At 47.2% G+C, this 7,919-nt stretch overlaps 1 pseudogene; it reads right to left on the bottom strand.

Moving 5' to 3' along the window:
• Positions 1-2,501: 2,501 nt before the first annotated feature.
• Positions 2,502-3,636, bottom strand: LOC135875208 (DNA (cytosine-5)-methyltransferase 3B-like; annotated as a pseudogene).
• Between the last annotated feature and the right edge of the window lie 4,283 nt (positions 3,637-7,919).

Genomic DNA, 7,919 nt, shown 5'->3' on the forward strand with positions numbered 1-7,919 from the left:
GAGCAGCGGCGCACGAAACAACTGTTTCGCGCGCCGCGGCCGCTCGGGATCGCCCCCTCCCTCCCAGGTTTGAGAGCCTGGGAGGGAGGGGGAGACTCCGAGTGGCCACGGCGCGGGCGCCGCTTCTCCCCCTCCCTCCCAGGCTCTCAAGCCTGGGAGGGAGGGCGAGTAGCGGCGCGCGAGCGGCAGCGGAGGTGAGCTAGGGTGGCCGGGGCACATTTTTAGGGGCAGCATTCTGGCGCCGGCCATGCCGCCCCTAAAAATGTGCCGCCCCAAGCACCAGCTTGTTTTGCTGGTGCCTAGAGCCGGCCCTGCCCACACTTTCCCTGACCTTTTTCTTGTTGCTAACATACCTGTAGAAAGCCTTCTTGTTACCCTTCACATCCCTTGCTAGCTGCAACTCCAGTTGTGTTTTGGCTTTCCGGATTACACCCCTGCATGCTCGAGCAATATTTTTATACTTCTCCCTAGTTATTTGTCCAAGTTTCCACTTCTTGTAAGCTTCCTTTTTGTGTGTAAGCTCACCGGAGATTTCACAGTTAAGCCAAGCTGGTCACCTGCCATATTTGCTATTCTTTCTGCACATTGGGATGGTTTGTTCCTGCACCCTCAATAAGGCTTCTTTAAACTTCAGCCAGCTTTCCTGGACTCCTTTCCCCCTCATATTAGCCTCCCAGGGGATCCTGCCCATCAGATCCCTAAGGGAGTCAAAGTCAAACATATTCTATGTTTTCTCTGTCCTTTATTTTGTCCTAAAATAAATGTATTGTGCTCTGTGAAAGCTAGCTAGTCACTGGTAAACACTGCCATTGTCTCTGACATTGGTGCTGGGATAGTCACAGTAAATTCCATGTGACCGCAAGCCCTACATCCCTGGCCTGTAGTGAGAGAGATGTGAGGCTCTAGATCCAAAGGGGAGCTCTTGAGCAGATCATTGAGAAGGGCAGAGATGCAGTTAACCACAGAAGTGAGACTGAAGAGTACGAAATAGTTCCTTTACTAACTCCTTGTCTGACTTTCCTCAATAGCCAACCTAGAGCTTTTCAAGATGAGGGTAGCAAAGGTCGATAGTGTTTTGTCTGCCATTATGTGCCTGAGATGTAATTTGTATGTATTTTAAATTTGCTTTTCATAGAATTCCACATGACAGGCTGTTGCTGAAGCCCTAAACTACACAGATCCAGGGTACAACATTGAAATGTATAAAAAGCTAATTGAAAGGCAGAAGGGAAAAACTTCTGGGGGGGGGGGGAACCTACTTTAGCTGAGGGAGTTATTAAGGAGATTCTCCGCTGTTTTTACAGTGCATAAATAGCCTAGACCATTGTTTCCCAAACTTGGGATGATGCTTGTGTAGGGAAAGCCCCTGGCGGGCCGGTTTGTGTACCTGCCGCGGCTGCAGGTCTGGCCGATTGCGGCTCCCACTGGCCGCGGTTTGCCGCTCCAGGCCAATGGGAGCTGCTGGAAGCAGCGGCCAGTATATCCCTCAGCCCGCGCCACTTCCAGCAGCTCCCATTGACCTGGAGCAACAAACCGTGGCCAGTGGGAGCCGCAATCGGCCAGACCTGCGGTCGCGGCAGATACACAAACCGGCCCGGCCCGCCAGGGGCTTTCCCTATACAAGCAGCGTCCCAAGTTTGGGAAACACTGGCCTAGACAAAGTTGCTAATGACACAAAACTATGGGATTGGTGAACATCAAGAAGAGTTAGAAAAGGGCTGGAGTTATTGTATAAACAGTTTGACATGTGACAAACAAAATGTAAAAATGTCTCATGTTAAATAAAATAAAATTAGTTCAGTAATAAAGCCTCAGGAGAAATGAATGTTATTAGAATATTAGAAAAACAGGAAAATGGGAAAGAATACCGACCTAGGGATTAAAGATGCTGAGGACTATCCAGACAGGATAGAAAGAAAAACAAAAGAATTCAAAATGCTCAGATGCTTAACTGACACAGTAGTTTTACATGCTGTACATCTACTAGTATCTGTTACTTAGGGAATGTCTACACTACGAAATTAGGTCGATTTTATAGAAGTCGATTTTTAGAAATCGATTTCATACAGTCAATTGCATATGTCCCCACTAAGCGCATTAAGTCGGCAAAGTGCGTCCTCACTACCTTGGCTAGCATAGACGTACGGAGCAGTGCACTGTTAGCTATCCCACAGTTCCCGCAGTCTCCGCTGCCCATTGGAATTCTAGATTAAGCTCCCAATGTCTGATGGGGCAAAAACATTGTCGCGGGTGGTTTTGGGTACATGTCATCAGTCGCCCCTCCCTCCGTGAAATCAACAGCAGACAATCGTTTCGTGCCTTTTTTCCTGGGTTACCCATGCAGATGCCAAACCACGGCAAGCATGGAGCCTGCTCAGATCACTGTCACCGCTGTTGTTGTGGGCAAGTCTACTGTGGGGGCTGCTGTGATCGAAGTAGCCAATGCAATAATTGACGTTCTGTTATCAAGGGTAGTGACTCTGGGAAATGTGCGGGGCTTTTTAGATTTTAGGTGCATCATATTCCTGTCCTTTGTCACTGATGAAGAAGTCTTGCAGCCGTATATTCCAGTGCAGTCAGCGCTGTAACACCCTATAGCACTTCTGTGGTTGACACATGTAACAGCTCCAGGGCTCTTGCTCTTTTGCCTTGGCCGAGGTACCTTGCCCTACCAGGACCTCCAAGCATTCGACACAGAAGCACCTGCAGCAACTGGCATTGCTACACAGCAGCAGCTCCTTGCCTTCGCAGCAGACGGTGCAGTAGGACTGGTACCCATCCTCGTTGTACATGTAGAAGAGCTCCAGGAATCGATCCCTGCAAGTCTGGCAAAGGCCCCCCTCAAACAGCGAGTAGAATGTGGCTGAGTTTTTTCTCCCAACAACTGTCTTCAAGGCTCCTGTTGTTGTTTGTGACTTTGGAAACCATTTGCTCTCTGCTCTGGTCCTCCTCCTCCTGCTCCTTGCTGTTGTTGCAGAAGTTAGTCTTTAGCCGCTTGGCCAGGGGCTCTGGGAACATCTTCCCTGCCCGGCTCCTAGAAACCTCCAGGGCATGGTATACAGCTCGTCGATAGGAGACCAGCTTATTAAACATGGAGTGGTTGAAATGCTGCCTAAAAGCCATCAGACCCCACCAGCTTGTCTGCTGAAACCTTGGAGAACTTCCCATCCCCAAACCATTGCACCCAGCACATTCCGGAGATTGCCTGACATTTGGATGTGACTCTGTAGGAGATGATGATTGCAGACTACCAGGAGAAGCCCTTGATCTTCCCCCACACGAGATCCCCAATTCCAAAATCTTACCCATCCTGGTATTCCACCACTTCCCCTGCAACTCTGCTCTCCTCCTCCCCAGCGACGAGCTCGTGGGATCTGTTCTGGTCCTCCTGGGTGCTGCTGGCAGACGTGGTGCTGCTGCTCTGGAAGGACTCCAAGGAGTCCTCCTCAATGAGGTCGATCGGGGCTCCTGGACAAACATGGCCATCCTCCTCTTAGAGCACCAAATGGGAGCCAGAGACTCTAGGTCATTCTCTTCTTTAAGTTCCGTCTCATGGAGATTCAGTCCTGCCTGGAATATCATGCGAGCTGGAGGCTTCTGCCTCAAGCTGCTCTCCCAGCCGGCAGCACTGCACGGTCGCACCTACCCCAGCCTACCCCTTGCTCCGCTCTTTGCGCTCACTTAATTCTTTCCAGGCCTCTGCCACTGAATGCCTCCATGCATTAAGCTGTGCCCTATCAGTGTGGGAGGACTCCATGAGCTCGGAAAACATGTCATCATGAGTGCGTTTTTTTCGCCTTCTAATCTGCAATAACCTCAGGGACAGAGATGATAGGGGGAGTGTAGAAACATTCTACGCTCTACGATTCTGGGGGGACTGCATGGTCACCTGTGCTGCTGAGTTTGCCACGCTGACCAAACAGGAAATGAAATTCAAAAGTTCCTGGGGCTTTTCCTGTGTACCTGACTAGTGCATTGGAGTTCAAAGTGCTGTCCAGAGAGGTCACAATGGAGCACTCTGGGATAGCTCCCGGAAGCCAATACCATCGATTTGCGTCTGCACTACCCCAAATTCAACCCAGCAACGTCGATTTTAGCGCTACTCCCCTCGTCGGGGAGGAGTATAGAAGTCGATTTTAAGAGCTCTTTAGGTTGACGGAATGGGGTTGGTTGTGTGGACGCAGTCATTTTAAAATAGACCTAACGCAGCTAAATTTGACCTAACCCCGTAGTGTAGACCAGACCTTAGAATAAAATGTATCCAGTAGTGATTATCACTGTGGAGAATGTAAAGCTATTAAAGCATTTTTAAATGACACTGTACAAAAGCACATACGAAATGGATCAGACTGGTGGTACATCTAGTCCAATATCCTGCCCCTGATAGTAGCCAGTACTAGATGCTTCAAAGGAAGATGCAAGAAACTCTCTGGTAAACAATTATGAAATAACTTTCCGACAAGGAAAGTTTCTTCCTGACCTCCGATAATTAGAGATTGGCTTATGCCCCAAAACTTGAAGGTTTCTATCTCCTCCAAAACTCCTGAGATTTGTTTGGTTTTGCTACTGCTGACTTTTTAAAAAATCTTTGCTGTGACTCTTGATGTTCACATTAACCTTATGCATTTCCAGTCTCTTCTTAAATCACACTAAGCCAGAGATCGTCAACCTTTGGCACGCGGCCCTATCAGGGAAATCGTCTGGTAGGCCGGGACGGTTTGTTTATCTGCAGTGTCCGCAGGTTCGGCCGATCGTAGCTCCCACTGGCCGTGGTTCGCCATTCCAGGCCAATGAGGGCTGCGGGAAGCGGCGGCCAGTACATCCCTCGGCCACACCACTTCCCACAGCCCCCTTTGGCCTGGAACGGCATTGCTGTCTTTCTGTTTCAGCTCCACCCATCAGTTAGTTGATCGATCTCAAAGAACTTGGCTGATCACCAATTTTGCAGTGTGGAAGGGATTTTTCCCCATATGGTGAAATTGGCAAAAAGCTGATGTATGGAGGTGTGTGTTGGGGGGTTCCCCTTCCGACTCAACGTCAGGATGTCCAATTTGCAGGGCGGCAATATGTTACAATTGTCAGCTGTAGTGTGTTCCAGGGCAACTGGTGAGTTAGAAAGCATCTAAATGAGGGCCCTCCAAACCCAGTGGGCTACTTGGGCATCATTCCTAGGCATTCACATCACATGATATGGGGTTTCCTCTATGTCTGGCACAGATTGTGGCTTATCTCATATCTCCTACCTCTGGTGCTGAGGAGGGGACAGGTCAAGACTCTGCCTTCTAGTCAAGGTCTCTTGGCAGATGTGAATGTATGGAGGTTCCATGGTCTTCACACTCACCCTCAAGCTGATAGTGCCATGAGCACCAGTTGAGATTTACACTGGAACAATCCTGCTGGATAGTTTTAGGTGGTCACCTCAGTTGGTATTAAGTGTTAATATTGGGTTCTGTGTCTCCTTGTTTCTGTGTCCACATCAAGTAAACATTCCCACTTAACAATCTTTCTTCATATGGAAGTCTTTCCCTTCCCTCCAGTTATTCTTGTCATCCATCTCTGAACCCTCTCTATTTCTGTTCTATTTATTTATTTATTTATGGAGGCATTGTGAGCAGAAGTAAACTCAGCATTTCAGGTTTGGGCATACAACTGATTTATAGAGACATTATAATATTTTTAGTATTACTCTCTGTCACATTCCTTATACGTCCTAACCTTTTGTTCACTTTTTTTGACTGATGCTGCACAAGAAAAAGCAAACAGACAGACTTTGAAAGAATGAGTTACAGGGAGAGGTTAAAGTAAAGCAGCTCAAGTCTATAAAGTAGATAGACATGATTAACAGTCAATGTAATTGAGGCACATAAAACCTTAAATGGTACAAATAACGTGACTTACTTTAGCATTCATTATAGCTCAGATAGGACAAAGGCATAAATGATTTTTTAAAATGAGAACAGATGTCAAGAAGCACGTTTATATGCAGAGAATACTAAACACGTGATCCTTCCCAAACAAAGTGGCTGAGACAAAAAAGCAAAACAAAACAAAAACCCCACCACAGATCATTCAAGCTGTGATTGCATATGCTTATGGGGACAACAGAATACTGAATAAGAATGAGCCTTGCTGGATTTAGTGATCTTTATTCCCTCTTAATAAGTTTTATTACTAGCTAATTTTGCCAGTCTGTGTTTTGCTGTTAAGTAAAAAGTAAAAAGGTTCCTGCAGCCATATCACCTGGGCTGTGTTCCCAGATTTCACTAGTTAATTGTAAGTAACACTAGGCCGGGCTATGTGCAGTGTTGTTGGAGCTGTGTCAGTTCCAGAACGTTAGGAGACAAAGTGGGTGAGGTAATACCTTTTATTGGACCACCTTCTGTTGGTAAGAGAGGCAAGCTTTCGAGATATACCGAGCTCTTCTTCAGGCCTGGGAAAGACACTCAGGCCTGGTCTACACTACAGAGTTAGGTCAACGTAATGCAGTTTATGTTGACCTAACTCTGTCAGTGTGTACACTAGAATGGTGCTCCCACTGATGTAAGTTGCCCACTACATTGACTTAACTCCACCTCCGCGAGAGGCGTAGTTCTTCAGTCAATGTAGTTAGAGTGACACAGTGTCTGTACAGACACAGTTGGGTCCCCGCCCCGGCCCCGGTGCTGACAGCCTGAGCTGTCAGCTGGACACTAAGCTCACAGCTGGAGTCCCTCCTACTCAATTTCACAGCAGGGAGCCTACCTGTAGTGAAATTGACATTCTTGTCAGTTTCATGGCTGCTACTATTCCACAGTTCCTCTCTGGCTCTGGCTGTCAGCCCCAAGGTGGGGGCTTCAGCTATGAGCCCCTTGTAGCAGTCAGTGCCCCCACAATGCCCCACTTCAGTCGATGCAAGCTCTCCTGGTGAGGACATGCATCACTGGCAGAAGACGGGTAGTGTGGACACCAAAAGCTGATGTAATTGCTACGGTGGCTGTAGGTCAACCTAACTTAAGTCAACCTAATTTTGTAGTGTAGACAAGCCCTCAGACTGTCATAGCTAAATACAAAGTTGAACAGATAGAATATGTACTAACTAATTTATGCTAAACTAAGGGACTATTCAAGGTGAAGTGGCCTGTCAACACCCCTGTCGTCATAGGACAAAAAGGGGGGCGAGAAAGTTACAGATGGTTGTAATAAGCCATAAATCCAGTGTCTTCAATAAAACCATGATTTTTAGTGTCTAGCCAAGTTATTAATTTCAGCTCCCAGGCTCGTCTTTTGAAAATGTTGTGCAGGTTTCTTTTGAGGATAAGGTCTGATAGCTCAGATATAGGGTGACATTTTGTGTTATGGTGTTTTGTCTTTTATCGCTTTCCTGTTGGAGCTCATTCAAGAGCGTAGTGATTATCTGGTTTCACCCACATAGGGTATGTCTATACGGCAATGTAAAGCCAGGGTTAGTGGGACTTGAGTCAGCTGACCTGTGTTAAGGAATTCTGGGCTTGAGCATCTACATTGTTTTTTAACCACATGTTAAAACTGTTCTAACCTGTGCTTGAAACTAGAGCCCTGGTTTCCATACTGCCATGTGCAGACCCAAGTCAAAGTATTCATATCCTAGAATCCCTAGCACCCGCTCTAGTCCTAGGATTATGATACACTCTGGGAAAACATTGCTGCCCACCCTGCATGTTACAGGAAATTTGAAGCAGCTCACTTTGCAAAAGACTTGATTGGTTCTCTCTTCATTGCAAACCCAGGAGGCTCCCTGATAGTGTGCTTGCAGATCAGTGATCAGGAAAGAATGGGCTAACACTGACCTGAGCTGCTGCCATTCACAAAGGAGTATGGCTTCCATTTTCAATAGAGTGGATTGCAGATTGTTGGGATAGAGAGGACTAAGCAAGTTGCCCCGTGAAATTGAGAGATACTTC

Source organism: Emys orbicularis, chromosome 2, assembly GCF_028017835.1.
Source record: "Emys orbicularis isolate rEmyOrb1 chromosome 2, rEmyOrb1.hap1, whole genome shotgun sequence".
Taxonomy (NCBI): Eukaryota; Metazoa; Chordata; order Testudines; family Emydidae; genus Emys; species Emys orbicularis.